The 17,740-nt window shown below is 44.6% G+C and overlaps 1 protein-coding gene across 2 annotated transcripts in view; it reads left to right on the top strand.

Annotated features, from left to right (window-relative positions):
- Nucleotides 1–200: 200 nt before the first annotated feature.
- Nucleotides 201–17,740, top strand: part of LOC115906891 (calcium-activated potassium channel subunit beta-2) — a 92,073-nt gene continuing 74,533 nt past the window's right edge. For both annotated transcript variants that reach the window (XM_030954424.1, XM_030954425.1), the window contains exon 1: nucleotides 201–680. The gene's annotated coding sequence lies outside the window, so the exon portion shown is untranslated. The remainder of the gene's footprint in view (nucleotides 681–17,740) is intronic.

The raw sequence follows: 17,740 nt of genomic DNA on the forward strand, positions 1-17,740 counted from the left end.
GCTGCCAGAGAGAGTTTCAAGAACTTTCAGCTTCCAATCGCTACTTGCACTGAGTCCTGCGCCAGCCCCAGCCTGCGGCGGGGGCGGATGCTGCCGGCTCCTCTCGCTGCTCGCAGCGGCCGCCACAGCTACGGCACCTTCCGTCCCCGGCAGGGATTCTCTCTCTAGTTCCAAAACAATGTGTGAAAGCCTGCTCTGCAGAAACAGCAGCCTCAGTAAGTTTAAGGATGACTGAAGCCGTTTGCTCTCCCAGGGAGGTTTAAGAACCACGGAGGGATGAATGGAGTTAGAGCTACTGCGCTCCTAGCAGCCATCCTATTACAGCCCTGAACAACAGCAGGAATGGCATGTCTAGCCTAGGTTAATAAACCCTACCGAGGGCATGCCTAAAAGCACTACGAAACAGCCTTAAGTCAGCTGGAGAAAACTAATTTCAAGCATGGCTGTCTAGCGTTCCTGTCATTCCTATTATCCCTCCAAACTATTTCAGACATTTTGAGCAGCGAGTCCTAAGCGATGAGTTAGCAGGGGTTGTGACATTAATGGTCCAGAAAGGTTCAAGCACCGGGAGGGAGCGATGACAGCGCTTCACAACCGGTGGCAGTTCGGAGGATTCCGCTGGATCTCTGTTTGTCAATAACTGGGCTTCGCCGGGGAGGAAGATGTGACAGCTCTCGGAGGTAGGATTTGCTCGGGGAACAAAGGGAGCTGTTGCTGCTCGGTGCCCGCGGTCGGGGCTCGGCTCCCCGGCAGGTGCGGCGGCAGCGCCGGGGACGGGTCAGTGCCATGGGGGGAGAACCGGGGATGGAAATGCTGCGGAAAGCCCTGTGTTTTATGGCAGAAATGCCCCGAGGACAAACTGGCTCAAGCCTCGCTGCCTGCTGAGTGTGCATTCCACGTTGTTCTTCCCGCGGAGTAAAATGCATAGAGGTCATGCAAGAAAACACTTTACTCCTTTTCCAGCCAGCCAGCCCGGCTGATTCTGAGATGGGGAAGCCGCCCTAAAATGAAAGGGGAAGAGGAAAGCTGTGGAGCCTGTAAGATGAGGGAGACGTGCTATTAACGTGTAAAATGTGTCTGGAGTGCCGCCGATGTCATTTGAAAGGGGGAAAGCATTCGCGGGGGAAGGCGGTTGGAGGAATTTTCCGGGTGAGGGACTCCTTGGGTTATAACCTATTGCAAAAGAAGGCGTGATGTGCCCATCCATTTTGCATAATCAAAGCTTTCTCTGCACTGTTGGCATTGTTTTGCTGGACGAGCAATGTAGTTTCAGGCAGAAAAAGGCACGATTTCCTCCCGTGTCACTGCCAGCCCCCTGACACCCTCCTCCCCCTGACACACCAGCGTGGGGAAGGATGTACACAGCGTTCAGCTGGATGCTGAAAGGGCTGCGAGCAAGGGCTGAGGGGGAGAATGATCACTCACTGGGATAACAGGGAGACTTCCCCTGGAAAAAACCTTGTTTCTTCCCAGCCAGAAGTCCAAGAGGTGATAGGCAAAGTTGGAAGCTTCATGTACTTTTTTATGATGTGCCAGTTGAGCATCACTAGACAAGAAAATGTCCAAAAATCAGAGTCAGGTCTGCGTGGCCTGTCAGGGCAGTGGGGTCTGCATGGGGTCCTGGGCAGGGCTGAGTTCCTGTTTTTGTGTGTGTGTGACCCTCACCAGGATGAGCAGCAGGAACATAATGAATGAAAATCATATTTCCATGCATATGCAGAGCCCTTATCATTCGGTGTGCTTGAGCTGAGTGTGATGTTCCCTGGGTTGACAAATTGTTTCAGCTTGTTCATTAAAGTTTCATTTCCAAACAACACAGGGACTTCAGAGTGAGTGGTATTTAGTAACAATAAAATGTTCTGCTTGTGGAAATGCTTCTCACAGGACCCATTAAAAATGCACGTAAAGAAGCTCAGTCATATCTTGCAGCAAGAGGTATGGAGTCACTTGCTGTGCTAAATTTTCAAATTAAGGTTATGATACCATTTTAAATCTACTTTAATGTGGATGTCACTAAGGATACTTTACAATACTGTTGCCAAAAACTCACAGCTTCAAGAATTCTGTTAGACTGGTTGTTTTCATTAAATTTTCATCAGAAAAAGAATTCCTACATAGCAGGGACTTACCAACTAATTTCAATTTACTCATCCTAACTAATGTTCTCTTTAAGGAGAACTTCAGTGTGTTATATTGCATTGTAAATAGGTTGTGATATAATTCTTTTTAAAACAAAACGCCAATGACAATTTAACAACAAAAGTGCTTTCAGTCTAAGTGAATACTGGTTGTGCCAAAAAGAAGCAATATTGGATCAGAAATTCGTAAGAATTCCTTTTAAGAAACATAAATATTCCCCATTTGATCCAAGCAAGAACTTTTCAGTTAACTGCATTACTTTGCATTGCAAATCTGGGGGGAAATAATTTCAATCCATGTTATGTACTCTACTGAGTACATAAAGATAACAGTGAAAACTTTCTTCCAAAGACATTGTTGTAGCAGTTTGCAATGTGGATCAAAGAGTTATTACACAGAGATATGAAATCTGTGCCAGAAATGAGCAATGCATGCGGAAATCAGGTATATGGCTTTTCTTCTCCATCTCACTTTTGTCCAGAAGCTTAGACAATTTTACCTTTTTTTTTTTTACTGCAGTGCCTCTCTGAGAGAAGGGTGTGAAGGGGTAAAACCATGAGGAGGTGGGAGACTGTGTCCAACCTGTGCCCAGACTTCTCTGGGGGACTTGGGCAAATCCCTCAGCATCTCTGGGAAATGGGCAGTGCATCAAGGCTAAGGTGGTGGTGATGCAATGGAAACACATGCAGTGGTGCTCAGGGAATGAGGCTGAGCACAGGGCTCCAGATAGGGCAAAATACAAACCCAAATTGTGTAGCAGAAGGAGATCAATGTTTCAGGCATTTTCAAGTGTAAAATATGATACAAGGCAAATCCCATCATCCGAAACTCAATCTACTCTCAAAACTATCCCAGACCAATTGGCCACTTAGAAAAACTTCTGCCAGGACCAAATACCCATTCATCTGAGTCAGATGTGACTCCTAATCTCCCATCATTCCATCAATGGGCGGCAGACAGTGGAGCAAAGTACATCAGATTGATCCACTGTGCTGAGGGAGGATTTCCCTGCTTTCTTCAGAAGCTCAATGAGCACTTTTTGCCATGAATCTCACTTGCCCTTTCTGTTATGAATTTCCTGTGGAGGTCATGCAATTTTCTAATTTATTTATTTGATATTATTTAGGGCTTTCTTCAGCAAACAACTTCTTGGCTTACAGATCATTTGGGAATGGCAAATGTTTGCAAATTCAGACTGTGTTGCTTGGTTCAGTCCTGTGGTGTTCCTTGATTAGCTGACTTGTGCAGCTAACTGGCAGAAAAGGAATTGCAAATTTCACAACCAAGTGTTCTGTTTCATACTGGATTTCCATCACACTCAGTCAGGTTTAAAATTCATGTCTTGCAAGTATTCATACCAGCAACACATAAGCACTGAAGTGCTCCCACCAGACAGATGTGAGAGCCAGGTTAAACAGTTTTCAATTTCATATGAATATTCATGAAAAGTGTTTGGATTCCTGCAGCTCTGCTAAAATGAATAGTGGGCATCATCCATCGTGCACTGCATGGGCTGTTCTCTTGCCATGTCCCCATGGGCTCCCCAACTCTCCAGAGTAAGCCCACAGTGCCAGTGGAAACTGTTTGTGCAGCCAATTTAGAAGGAAATACGCCATAATGGAAATTTCTAAATTTTCCACATTATAACCTCTCCTGTTGTGCCTGTCTTGCACATTCTGTGACATGAAGACAGTCAACAGTGAGGCAGTGAGAGCAGGAGAAAACACTGAAAAAGGGAAAAATAAGGGTGACTGGCAGAAGGAGGGATCAGTGGCACATGGAGCAGATACAGAGGTAGGAATGGGAACAGCAGGAACACCTATTGTACAAATACAATTTTTAACAGTGACTCTAGTGAATTTGAGTCATTAACCTCAAGGTCTGTGGTCTTACCAGACTCAGCCCATGGCAAGCCCTGGATTTGTTGCTCCCAATCCCTCTCTGTGCTCACCAAAATTGCCACCAAGCAAGGGGGTGACAGAGTTTACTTTTTGTCATGCCGGGGACTGTTAACATGCCATGGAGATATGGAAGAGTTGCGAAAATGGCAGATGAGAAGAAAACTAACGACTGATATATGGTTTAAAAACAGTCAAAACCAGCTGGGTGAAGAATTTCTGTCAAACGTATTTCCTCACAGACAAAAAAAAATTTCAGCTGTCAAAACACCAAGCTCTTTTACTCAGAAACAAATCAAGGGGAGAAGGTTATAAAACATGAATATATTTGCCTTTTGAGATATTTTTGCACTATTCTTATGTCATATAGGAGGAAACCTCACGTCTCCCACTGAGTGAGCTCTATTGTCCATGTACTTTATATAGAAAGTCTGGTGTGAGCTAAATCAGCCGGGCTGCTAAGACTTCATAGAGGCAAGCAGCAGTTACACCCCCATCAGATGGCCCCTTTTTACCTTTTCAGTGATTTTAAAGTCCAATGATCCTAGATATCCCTTTTTATTCTAAAAATAGAAGTGGGCCTAAATTGCAGTGCTGTGAGTCACACTGTAGAGTCACTACAGGCAACACATGTGTATTCATATTCTGTCAGGGCACACATAACACCAGACTGATACTGCCTGGGGAGAGCAAGAGAATGAGAAGAATTAGAGGAACTAAAATCTGAGCAAATACAGAGAATCTTTGCTAGGACAAAAATTGACTCAATGTAGTCTGGAATTCAATCCCAACTTGAAATTCCCCCTAGATACTGTTAAAACTCCTATTATGTCTTCAGATACTTTTTCTTTCTTAATACAAAGCTATCCTGCTACCCATAAATAATTTCCATCTCTGCTTGTGCCCAATGGGATGCCCCAGCCACTCACAGGTACCCAGCAATTGTGCCTGAATTCAGTGTTCCTCCCACTCTGTGCCACTGCATTGTGCCACTGCCAGAAGGATTTTGAAGACCAGAGGAGCCAAAAGAGCATTTGTCCCCCTTCCCCACTTCCCTTCCAGAGGCTCAGCGCTCACAGTGAAGTTTCTGCTTCAGCCCAAAGTGATTTATCTCTCCAAGCTTGCCACCTTGGTGGGACCCCTCCCTGTAGCCTTGTCCCTTTGTGCCTGTTTAGGTGTGACACCAAAGGAGGGACAAGACAATTGCCTGCCTTGAAGAAGTGCTGCAGAAAACATCCCATATACTTGGCTAGGTTTTATTAGTGGGCAAGCTATTTTCCACCTCAGCAGAGTGGCACTCCTCACTGACAGCCATTAGTTATTTGCAAATTTAGTTAGGCATTATAAATGTCAGGCTCCTGGGTGCATAAATAATGTTTCAGAGTAGTAACCTGAAATAAGTCAAACTAGGAAGGATGAGAAGATCTGGAGTATGGTCCCTTTGGGACCTACTTCCACTTCTAATTAATATCTGGTACTTAAAGCATCACAGCCCATGGTTAAATCAAAGTCAGAGGGAATAAAGGAATATTAAACCCTCCTGGAGAACTGTGTCCAGGTGCTCCTCAGTGCAGCTGCCAAACACATCGGCTGCTTGACCTCAGTCAGGAGTGTATTGGCTTTTTTGGGGGGACAGCTCAGGGAGCCCATCAGCCCCAGGGCAGGCATTGCCCCTTGTTCTCTTGTTGCCTTCCCTTTCCCATCTAGCCACCCCTCCTGCACCTTCCAGGCTCTCCTGGCCCTCCAAGCTCATGGAACCTCCTGAAAATTGTGCTTTGGTCTTGACTCATGAGGGAGTCCACAACAAACTGCAGAGCTGGTGCAGGAGAAGCAGGAGAAGCAGGAGAAGCAGGAGAAGCAGGAGAAGCAGGAGAAGCAGGAGAAGAGCAGAGTCAGGAGCAGGCACAGTCCTGGCACAGCTGAGCACCCCTGAATTGCTCTGCCTCAATGATCTGCACAAAGAGGCTCCAGCCAGCCACAGGCTGACCACAGCAATGTGTTCAGAGCCCAGGGCTGGCTGGCTGAAGGGCAGAGAAGGACAGCAGTGTGTCTGCACTCACTGCTCTTTGATCCTCAGGGCCCATCTGGTCATTGATGAGCCATTTGTAAGCTTAAATGTGGAATTCCAGAGCTGCTGTTGTGGTGGTAGGGAAAGAATTGATTCAGCTGTGAAAGCCAGTCTTTGTGGAGATGCTGTTGTGGTTTGGCAAAGTTTACTGCTCTGGAAAATAAGAGTTTTGGAAGGAAAGTCTGAGTGGAAAGCATCACATTAACTAGGACATCTTTTTATTCCTTCAACAAAGAATATATAGTTCAAGGCTTAGGGAGCAATAACCCATGGAGGGAACAAAGGAAGTTCATTTGTAACCATAGCCTTTTATTAACTGGAGAATATGCAAATGAAAGGTCCCTTGACTCTTGAAAACCACTCTCAGTGATGCCTCAGGGTATATAAAAAATTTCAGATAAATTCCCCCTTTGTGTTTGATTCCATATAGCAAGTTGATCCGGGTGTCGCTCTGCTCTTTAAATGCTTTGCTGCTCTCCTAATTATTAATTGCATGAAACACATATCCCCCCATCTTGCTAAAAGCTTCACAGGACAAACTCTCAGGATATGAAATATCCCAAGAAGTCCAAAGAAAGATTTCTTTTGGTCGAGTTTAATTAAGATGATCCAGTATTTTGTGTGCAGGTGATTTGGAAGGATTTTGTCACAGGTGAACAAGCTTGGGGGAAAAAAATTGCTTTTATCTCTCCTTGCTTTCTGTTTTAGTCATATTTCAAGTGGATTAGTATAATCTTCCCTCGGCCAAACTCCACAGCCAGTCTATTCCATCATTGTTCTAATTTTATGAAAGGAAATGACTGAAAGCAATTAATTAGAAAACTCTTCAGAGATGCATATGTGGATGTGCTTTTTCACTAAAAACTCAAAAAAAAAACCCTCTGCATTTTAAAACTATTTATCTGGTGCATTACGCATGATCAGGAAGTCTTTTTTAGGTGCACCTACCTTATGATATTTCCCCACATAAATATGCTCATTGTGTAGAGATATCTGCAGTAACAGCTCAGTCAGAGAGGAGCCCCTGTTAAAGCAGGTTTGAGTTTCAGGTGGGTTTTAATTTTCTTTTTTCCTGTGTGATAAAGTTGGTTGATTTCAAGTGAGGAGTCTTTCTCTGCTGGGACCTGAGCTGTCAAAAGCCATCACTGAACCTGCAAAATTCTGTCATAACACCAGAAGCCCAAACTCTGCTCCAGAACCACCAGAGTTCAGGGAAAATCCCCAGTAATTGACAAGTGAGGTTTTTTTAGCAGAGATGTTCTGCCAGCCCGAGCCATTATTTGCGCACACACCTGGGGGACAGTGCTAACACAAAGAGTAAACTCCACTGACATGAGTGAATTCATCATCACTGAGATGACACAAGTGGCTTCACACTAAAACCTTGGACTAGGCTATTCACAAACCCTTCAGATCCATCAAAAAGGCAAATTCCCACGTTGCAAAGTGTATTTGATTTCCGTGGAATCAAATAAAACCTCTACATTTCCCTGAATTCAGGGGGAGGGATAAGTCAGAGCCCTTGACCCCAAAGCTGTGCCTGCCTTAGTGAAACATCAGAGCAGTGAGTGCAGAGAGGTGCTGGCATCCAGAGCCAGTGCAGAGGTGCTCCTGGCAGGGCAGGGAGAAGATTCCTCTGCAGAGGTGCTCCTGCTCTCTGGTGAGTGCTCATCCACAGAGGCAATGCAGCAGCCCTGCTCATCTGCAGGAACACTTCCCAAGCAGTTTAAATATTCCTAGGGAGGCTCCTAGAAGATTTAACAAAACCTGCTTCTTTCATCGGGAAAATTTGAAGAAAAGGTATTGTCTGCCTTTCTTTGCTTTTCAGTTCATTTATCCCCTATTCAGCCTCCATGAAAACATGTTTGTCTGCCTTTTCCACCCTCCATTCTCTTGTCTCTATTTAAAACCCTCACACACCACAGCCTGCTGGTCACTAGCCAGGTATCCAGATGGTATTTCTGCACCACATTGATAGGTGCCTTAGAAATAGCAGGGAGAGAGGGGGAAAAAACATCACTGAAGACTTCAGATGCTCTTTTTGATAAATGGCAATTGTAGATCTAATTAGCCAGTTCCATCCTTTTGAGAAGCTGGGGAAGCAACAGCAGTTGCAGTCCCACAGAGCAAACACACCAGGACACGTCTCTCACTGTCAGGTTTTAGCTTTCCCCTCAGAGCAGTGTCAGACAATGTCCATCTGTCCATCCTTCTTCTGTGAGAGACACCAGGTTCTGTCAGGCCTTCAAGGTTTGTCTCAGAGCCCATCACCCTCAGCACCGCTGCGCTGTGTCAACTACTTCTATACAGACAACTGCTTTCCAGAATAAAGAGCAAACACTGCTCACCTTAATTGCATGAGCATCCCTCTGGCAGTAATCAGGCTAATTGCTTCAGTCAGGCCAGCAGGACCTGGCTCCAAATCAACCACCAAAATGATTATAGCATAAGTGCAGGAGTTCCTTTACAACTCCAAGGCCCACTTGTTAAACATTATTTACACCTCAGAAACACTGGTTCTCTCTTCCATTTTATCAGGAGAAAGGCAGAAAGGTGCCAGAAGCACCTGTGGAAGTGGTGGGGAGCTGAGCTCACCCCAAATGCAGTGACAGGGGAGACAGGTTTCCTTCCCCTTTGCTGAGATGCCATGAGAAATGTGCCCAGGGGAGCTTCCAGTTTCATGTCTGGGAATCCCAACATTCCTCCCAGGAAAGGCACAACACTGCAGAGCAAGCTGCCAGGAAGGGAACCATCATTGCCTGAATCTGCTGCAGCTGCATGTCTGACTTACACCTTAAAGCATGAGATAGCATATCCTTGAAAATATTTAGCTTGCCCTATAAAATGGGTAGATGCTCTCTTTACCTGCAGAAATTTCTAGGGGTTATCTAAAATCCTATTAAGCAATTGGTGTGCATCCTGTGGCAAATATTTTAGCATAATACAGAAGTTCCAGCAGGTTCATTTTAGCAGTTTGTGCTGGAGGGAGTGAAAATCCCCAGAGCCAGCTGGTACCCTGTGCTGGAGATTCCCAAACCAAGGGAGCTGGGAGAGGACCTGACTGGAAAGACTTAAAATCCCATTTCCACCAAGAGGTATGTGGGACAGAACCAGCTTTTGAGGGCGAGATCTTCAGCCTGTGTTTGAAACTGTGCCTTTTAAAATGGACATTTTGGCTGTTTCCATCCCCCAGTCTCAGGAAGAGCCCAGGCTGGGCTGTAATTTTTGGCCTGTCCCCAGTGCAGAGTGTGACCCACAGCTGCAGCAGGAGCTGCCACCCAGCTCTGGGGCCCTGAATTAAAATCCCCATGGTTTATGGAGTGCAGGGGCCCTGAGGGTTGGGGTGCAGGTGAGCAGGAGGACCATGTCCAGCATCTTCAACCTGCCTTGGTCCTGCTGAGCTGCTCAAATCTCCTAGGGCAGCTAAAGCTTTTTTCTAAGCAGTCCCCTCTTACAAAAATCTTTACACGTCTCTAATCATTTTTACTGTCAATCTCTGCACTCTTTTTATAACCATTTAAGACTCTATGAGATAGGATGACCAGAAATGAAAAAAGATTCTGAGGATAAAGCATGCAATTGATTTATGTTAATGGCACTGTAATAATATTTTCAGTGTTTGATTTCTTTTTCATTCTGTACACAGCTAAAATGATGATTACTTTTCTATACATCTTTCATTTATTGAACCACCGCTTATGTTGGGCTCCACAAATTTGTTCTCAGGTCTGTTTCCAAAGCATTTAAAATATAATTAATTTAAAATCTGCCAACACATAAGAAGTTGAGGTGATTCTCTGCAATCAATCTTACTCAGATTCATCAATGAATTTCACCAGCTGTCAGGCTTCTTGTGCATTTGTCTTTGTAAAGCTCCTCTGACTTCACCAGCTTTGACACACTTAACAACTGTTAATGCTAAAAAAAACTCCCACTCTGTAATTTCTATTGAACCACGCCATCAGCCTTAGAAGTCCCCCAGATGAGCATGAATAAATATCATAGTCACCTGTGACAGCATCTTCAATGATTTTAACATTTTTTACAGCGATAACTTTCATCTCTTATGCATAACTCAGAGATACAAAAGAGAAGTGTGCCAAGATATGTTGGAGTTTATAAAGGGAATCAGAGAATAAATGTTGTTGCTTAGTTTTGCTTTCATAATAGATTCTGTCTTGAAATATTAGGTGTCAAATCACCTTACCCTAAAAGGATTAGAATAGAAAAGCACCTCTCAATGATGGGGGAATAAACCCTGACTATTTTTGTGATGGAGTTTGATAACCCAGCAGAAGGGATTACACAGGACAGTGTCAACAATAGCCAGAGACTGAGCACAAATGGGATTTTAATCTTGTTTGTCAGCTAAAGATGAACAAAAACCAGCCCAATTCCCATCTCAAAGTTGATACAAAATCCAACACAAGTATTTCATCAGAGGCCTGACAAAGCCACTTGCCTTTCTTCTATTTATTACAAGGTGGTTGTGGCCCTGCCTTATTCTGACTGGTGGGAGAGACAAATACAATATCACAAATTTGGGACCTTTTGGAAGCTGGAAACACCAACAATAAAAACATTTTATCTTCAAAAGGTTGCCAAAATTAAGGGCAACATTTTTCAAAGCAGCTCATCATCACGAGTGCCTTCAGACCTGCCTGGGAAACAGCTGAGAGCAGGGGCACTGGTCTTTCATCCCCAGCCTACAAAGCAACTAACAGCCTTCACACCTTCCCTGCAGGCTGAGATGTGGGCAGGGGATTTTACGTTCAGGGATTTCACAGTTGCAAATGGTGTGACACCAACCTGTTCTGTAGGTGTCACCTCATATCCCACGTCTCTGTTTTTCGGGCTGAAGCGCTGGCATCGCTCACTGCTGCAGGCACAGGAGCCCATCCCCAGGCTGAGAGTGCTCAGCTGGAGAGGCTGTGCAGCAGCCCTGGCTTGCCTTCATGCATGATCCAGAGCACAGAGGAGCTACCAAACAGCAAGCACGATTTTAGCTAATTGCCATATTCATTATTAATGCGTGTGACACGGCAGCCAATTAAAGCCTCGTGTTGAGCCAGGTGGGAGACAAACATGGAGCCATAAAGATCAATGAAATGCATTTAGGAGGTTGCACATGAGTGCAACATGCAGCCCAAGGAGGTGCTGGGCCAGGAGCAGGGTGGTGCGTGAGCAGGGGGGGGTGCACAGAGCCCAGCACCCCAACATCACACACACACAGCCTCTCTGCCTGCCTCGGGCTCCTGCAGGCAGAATTCCGAGCTCTGGTGTGAGCAGCAGAGAGGAATGAAAGATTGGGACAGTAGCAGCGCAAATGAATTGCCCTATCACAGGTACTGAATGATGATTTTGCAGCTCTCAGAGGCTGGATGGGTGATAAGTGATGCCCTGGGGTGGAGAGAGGGAGAGCAAAGATGGGCCAGGAAAGTGAAAGGCAGGGGGATAATTAATTAGAGACCAGACCATTTTCTAGCTCTTTCTCTCTGGCAATTTTTTCTGGGTTGTGTGTTTACAGCATCACAGTAACAGGACCATCAGCTTTTCTTTCAAAGAGCTGGTTACCTGCCAGTGAATTGCACTGTATAATAGCACAAATACAGCAGAATGACATTTTCATTCATGAGGTTTCATAGTAACTGCAGAAACAAACCTTCCCTCTCTGAAGCAGTGACTGCCTTTCAGATTCTCAAGCTCTCATTTCAGGATAGCACTTTCCCCCTATTTCTGTGTTTTTTCATATGTTATATTTCTGACTTTCGTGTGCACATGATGAGGAAACATTGCTTATCCAAATGGAGTTCCTTTTCCTCTCTAACTCATTTTTTTCATCTATAACTTATTTTATTGCCAGACATGAAAAAACAGCTACAAGTTATATGACAGCATCTCCCCAGCTCCTGAGATTTCAGATGTGCCTTGTGCTTGTGGTATCTCTTTCACTAAATCTGTGTGAATAAGACAGAATATGTTGTAAAAGAAGCATTTTATCATAAATTAACCCTCATTTCTTCATTCACATTCTGGAGACTCTGTCAAATTACTTCACCTTCTGCTAACTCCTGCTTGTATTTACTATCTAGCCTCACAATTGAAAAATCAAACTAACAGGCTGTTATATGTGAAAAGTTGTTTTTACTGTAAGAAAATGAAACATAAATATAAATGCTGAAACCAATAAACTTCAGAAAAAGCAAAACTACAGCTGTCAGCCTTATAATCAAGAATGGCAGCAGCATCACAGCTAAAACTGAAAATCCTCAAACTCAATGTTCCACAAAGCCAGGTGCTGACTGCACCAGCCCACAGGAAGAACTGACCCCTCCTCAGTGAAGAGTGTGTGTTTCAGCTGAAAAGGTGTCAGAAGAGGGATTGTATTTTCTTATTTGAAAGCAGAGGAGCAAAGGCACAAAAAAATTTACCTGTATTGTACCAAAACACATAGGAAGCCTAAAACAAAGTTAGCAGTCAGTCTCCCAAACCCCAGCACAATGACAAAGCCCAGCTGATGTCTCCTATATTCATGGAATTGTGACCCTTTTTGCTTTATTCTCCTGGGCCAGTGCACCTGGTGTGAGAGCTGCCACCCAAGTAAAACAAATGCTCTTCTAAATGAAATCCTGCCTTCAAAGCCAGCAGCAGCAGCCTTCTGAGGAAGCTACAAGAAATTCCTTAATTGGTAAACACAGGATAATCTATGCCAACAGTGCTCTTACCCTGACAGAGATTAACTTTAAGCCTTGAAGCATGAATTTCTATGGAGTTCCAAAATTTAATTTGTTAGTGCTAAATATTATTACCCAAAGCTCTCTCACAGCTCACAGATGTGTCCATTCCATCTCAGAACTGCACTCCCATGCTGAACCATTCTGTCACCTCTTTAATTAGCACAATTACCTCTCTGATGGACGTTGGAGGATCACGTGAAACCCAGAGGTCTGTTGGTTAATTAGTACCACAGGTTAATGAAGGAGGAGAACGGAGAGGAGCACACAGATTTTTGACTGGTCCCAGTATTCACAAGTGAGATTATAGAGGAAGGTAAATAACACTGAAATGCTGCCAGCCTCGTTTCCCTGGATTTCTGAATTGCTTCCCCTTTGCATTTTCCATGCCAAGCTTTGAATTGCTTTGTGCCCAACTTCATACAAACAAATTTGCAGAAAATTCCTTTCAAAGTCTGACTTAACACTAATACAAGCAACAGCCAAACGTGAAAATAGCGTGTCTGAGCAGTTGGGCTATGGCTGCTCTTTCTGTGATCACTTAAATGTGAAAGAGAAACAATAAAGCCAGATTTGCTTTTATCTCATCACAACTAATCCCTGGATTTTGCGTAAACAGATACCAAATGCACCTAAACCTCTTAATCAGCTGCCTTTTTTTTTCCCCAAGCACACAGAACAAAACCTAGCTTTGGGGTAGGAAGAAAAGGAAAACTTTGTTGTGTCCTCACAGGAATATTTGAACTCTCTTTTCAAGGGTCATTTTTCCCCATTACTGCTCCCAGAAAATACATAATGCTGCAGTGGATATGAACTGCATCAGGCAGCTGAAGGAGATCTGTGACAACAAACCTGTGTGGAAAACCCACTATTTTTATATGCACATTTATAAAGTTTTTATCAAACTGGTGGGAACCAAAACATTTGTTTTCCCCCAAGTAACTGAACTTGCAAGGATGCCCAAAGCAATTGGGTGCTGAGCAGGGGAGGTGTGCAGGTGGCCACAGGCAGCAGGAGCAGTTCCTGGAGCATCACACCACAGCTGCTCCCACTGGGGCCATCCCCTCCTGGGGCCAGGTGAGGCTGGCAGAAAGCTGCAGGCAATTAGAGCTAATTAACCCAGCTGGAAGCCCATTCCATTAGTGAGACAGGAAGGGGAAGGAAGGGGACCATGAGTCCAGACTCTGTGTTTCTCCATCTTGAGTGACTTGACAGAAATATCAGTGGGAGCATCATTGCCCTTTCCTGTGCTAAGGAAAAACCCCCCAGAGTGGGAGTCACCCACCCCATTGCCCTCACCTCTGAGTGATGATTATCATTATTAATGAGTGGTCATTACCACTCCCTCTCCAGCTACCTCCAAAAATCCCAGGAGATCCTTTGCCCTCCTCTGCTGCCTCCCATGGTCTCACCAGGAGCTTTCCTGCCCCCAAGCCCAGGCTATGGGGGGCATTCACTGGACAAGAAGAAAGGTATGGCCAAGGCCATGAACATGTTTTCTCTTAGGTGCCTCATTAGAGACATACAGATGTAAAATAAAAGTAAAAATGAGGCAAGGATTGAGGCAGAATTGTGGTGGTTCAGGGATATCCTGCCCAAGGAGAGGCAGGGATGGTTCCCAGCCATGCTCCACATATCTCAGAGAGTGCAGCACTTCCCAAACCTTTCCCCTTCCATTTCACCAGCCTGAAACAAAGCTGTGTGTCATTTACCCCAATGGCAGCTGAAGCTTATTTGGGGACAGCCCAGTTTTTCAGATTTGCAGTTTCACTCATGGACATTTAACTGTTCTGTAAACAGGTAACAAGTTCAGGTCAGGCCAGAGCAGCTTTCTTTCCTCAGTAAAACTCTCCTTGCAGTGAACTCACTCCTGGCCTGAAAGCAGCCTTGGCAGAGGGGCTCCACAGGCAGAAACTCACTTATCTCTGCCCTACAAGATACACAGAACTCCCCAAAAGTTGTGCTTTTTTGTTCAAGAGAACAAAGATTGTACAATTTTCTTCCTCTCAGGGAGTAATTGGACCGTGCTATACAGCCTTTTAAAAACAACAAACCATCCAAGCAAATCCCCAGAAAAGCCTTTTCCAGCTTCTCCTTCACTGTTAGACACGTGAGCAGCGCAACTCTGAGCTGAGCTCTGCCCTGCCACCAGCCCTGCTCTGGCTGGGATGGAGCCCAGCTGGGCAGCCAGAGGGGCCCTGGCCACTTGTCACACCCCAATTTTGTCACAGCCATTGCTCTGCACTCCAGCAGATAATGGCTCTGGGTAGTGCAATCCATGCCCCTGCTGCCAGGGCAGCCCTGGTCACTGCCCCAGCCAGCCAAGCACTGCCAGCTCCTGCTCAGCTCTCACTTTCAGAAACAAGGGTAAAAGCAGATCCCTTGGGTAGAACTACCCCTCTCTCCTTCCACCCCTTTTCCCTCCTTGTGTCCTTCCCCTGATCTTTAGCAGCGCATGCCCCATGAGGGTGGCTGGACATTTATAGTGCCACTCAAGGTAAGTTAAGGCCTTTAATCTTTCAGGACAATTTGTCTCACCAGCTGTTCACTATCAGAGTTTGCTCCAGCTAAGATTCTCCAGCATCTAAATGTCTAAAAAATGCAGTGCACTTCAGACCTGTTCTTTTGCTTTCATTGATCCCAGCTAGCTGTGGAATATACAAATATTTGCAGTCCCTCCAAAGTTTCAGAGATGGTGATAAAGCATAGAGCACAAGCCCACAGGGAAAGCCAAGTCTAAGGACCAAAAAATCCTAAAGCCCACTTTTAGGCAGTACCATGTCAATACATAGAACACAGATGCAGAGGATGGGGCTGGGCAGTCAAATATTTCCTCTTTTTTGGGCAGTGGCCTTTCCTGCCCAGCCAGCACCATGAAGCTGACCAGCAAGGAGCAGAAAATGAGTCCCCAGTGCTGAGGCTAGCACATACAAGAATAATTGCAAATACAGAACAGCCAGAAAATGGAGTTGGAGGCATGAAAATGTCAGTTCAGAACTCAGTGGGGGAAAAAAAAGTGTAAATCGCTCATTTTTAAGGACATGACTAGTGTCACTAAGAAGTACATTTAAAGTTAAATTATCTCGACTACAGCAGAGAAAGGTCAGTTAATCCTTTTACTTGGAGCACATGGCTATTCCCTAGGATGTATTTTTTTCTTGTTCCATGCAAGTTTTTGTATCAGAGGGGTCCCAGTCTTCAACACAATTAAAAGTTATTGAATTTTCATTTGCACTGCTGCTTTGTTCTCATCTTGCTGAAGTAAACGCAGTTTTCAGCCCCTCTCCCCCACAGCATTAATTTTTCCATTGGCTTTATGGAAGCCATCAATTTACTGCCTGCCTTTTCTCATGATTTAAAAGCATCATCTCAGTAACATTGTTATCTACCAGCCATATTTCACAGATATTGGGAAAGTGGTTTATACTGATATCTTACTTAGCATCTGGCTGACAGGACAATTGCAGGGAAATACTGCCAGAGATATAAGGCCATTTTGTGATAAATAATGAGCTTTAAAGCTTAACAGGTTGTTTTCTCCAGAAGAAATCATAGCAGTTCTCCTATGCACAAAATAGCCACTTACCATACAAAGGCTGAGATGGAAAGTGCTCCTTAATGCATTGAATAAATCCTAGAGGGTGACCAAGGAACAGCTGAGCTCTGACCTGAAGGTTTTCATGGCTTCTTGAATTATCTAATTTGCCTGAAGTGAGTGACTGCTTCTGGGAGTATATGTTAGCTAATAATGCATTCCAGAGTTATTAAGGTTTATCATGTAAATCTTTATTTGAATGCTTTTAAAATGCATATTACTTTCTTGATAAACTATGATGGCTCCTTAGGAGCCATTAATACAAATTAGGGTGCATACCAGATGTAGTCGAAGGCCTTATGAAAAGTACTGATTCCACATGCAGAGTAATCAGCTTTTAAATTATATTAAATACTGCAGCTGTAATGTTTTTTCCCCAATCTCAGGGATCAGATCACTCCTTAAAAAACATTTTTTACTGAATTCATTTCCTCAGATAAAAGCCCAGTTTTCAGTTGTGCAGCCAGGAGATGAGAAGTTAGAGATTGACAAATTGTGGGGAGGGGAGGACAAGCTCCTTTCATTTGTACCAGTTAGAATTCCCCAGACACTGTTCATAAATAATTTCCATAATCTAAAATATGTGTTGCTTTTGATCAGAAACCCCCAATATACAAGCAGAGCAGAGTTTCTTGGTTATTATTCTTACCTCCAGGTCCTTGTATTTGGTCCCTTTTTACAACACAGCAACCTCAGCCCTGCACAGCAAGTTCACTGTGATAAATTTATTTTCCATAGTCAAGGTGGGCTTAGGTTCATTCCCCACACCACAGCTCTGCTGCAAACATCATCCCCACATGGAAAACCCTACCCTGATGCAGGTTACATGAATAGGATGATAGGAAGAAAAGTTGCATTGACTTCAGCTGGAGCCAGGTCAAATCACAGCATCTCACCTTGGCCCCTTCGAGCTCCTCCAAGGCAAAATGAGGTTTTGAGCCAGGCTCTGCAAGGCAAAACCAGGGGCTGTGGAAACAGAGAGTTTCTGGGGGAATGGTGCAAACACTAGCTCAGCTATAAACGCTGATGGCTTGTCTAGGGGAGGTATTTGCCATGAAATAAGAAAAAGAGAAAAATCTGAGTGAAAACCTCAGGATCTGCCCCGTGTGGATCAAGGGGCCTTGTCACCACTGTGAGTGGTACAGGGCCTTCAGCGACTGGTTGGCACAGGTGGTGCCAAGGGAGGATGGTTCATTTGTGTGCTGTGACAGAAAAACTGGATAAAAATTGCCTTCATACAGGAAAAAGACCTGAGGATGAGTCCTATTTTGCTTTTCTGATGGAAAACTCCCCAGACCTCTCCATG

Source organism: Camarhynchus parvulus, chromosome 9, assembly GCF_901933205.1.
Source record: "Camarhynchus parvulus chromosome 9, STF_HiC, whole genome shotgun sequence".
NCBI classification, from domain to species: Eukaryota; Metazoa; Chordata; class Aves; order Passeriformes; family Thraupidae; genus Camarhynchus; species Camarhynchus parvulus.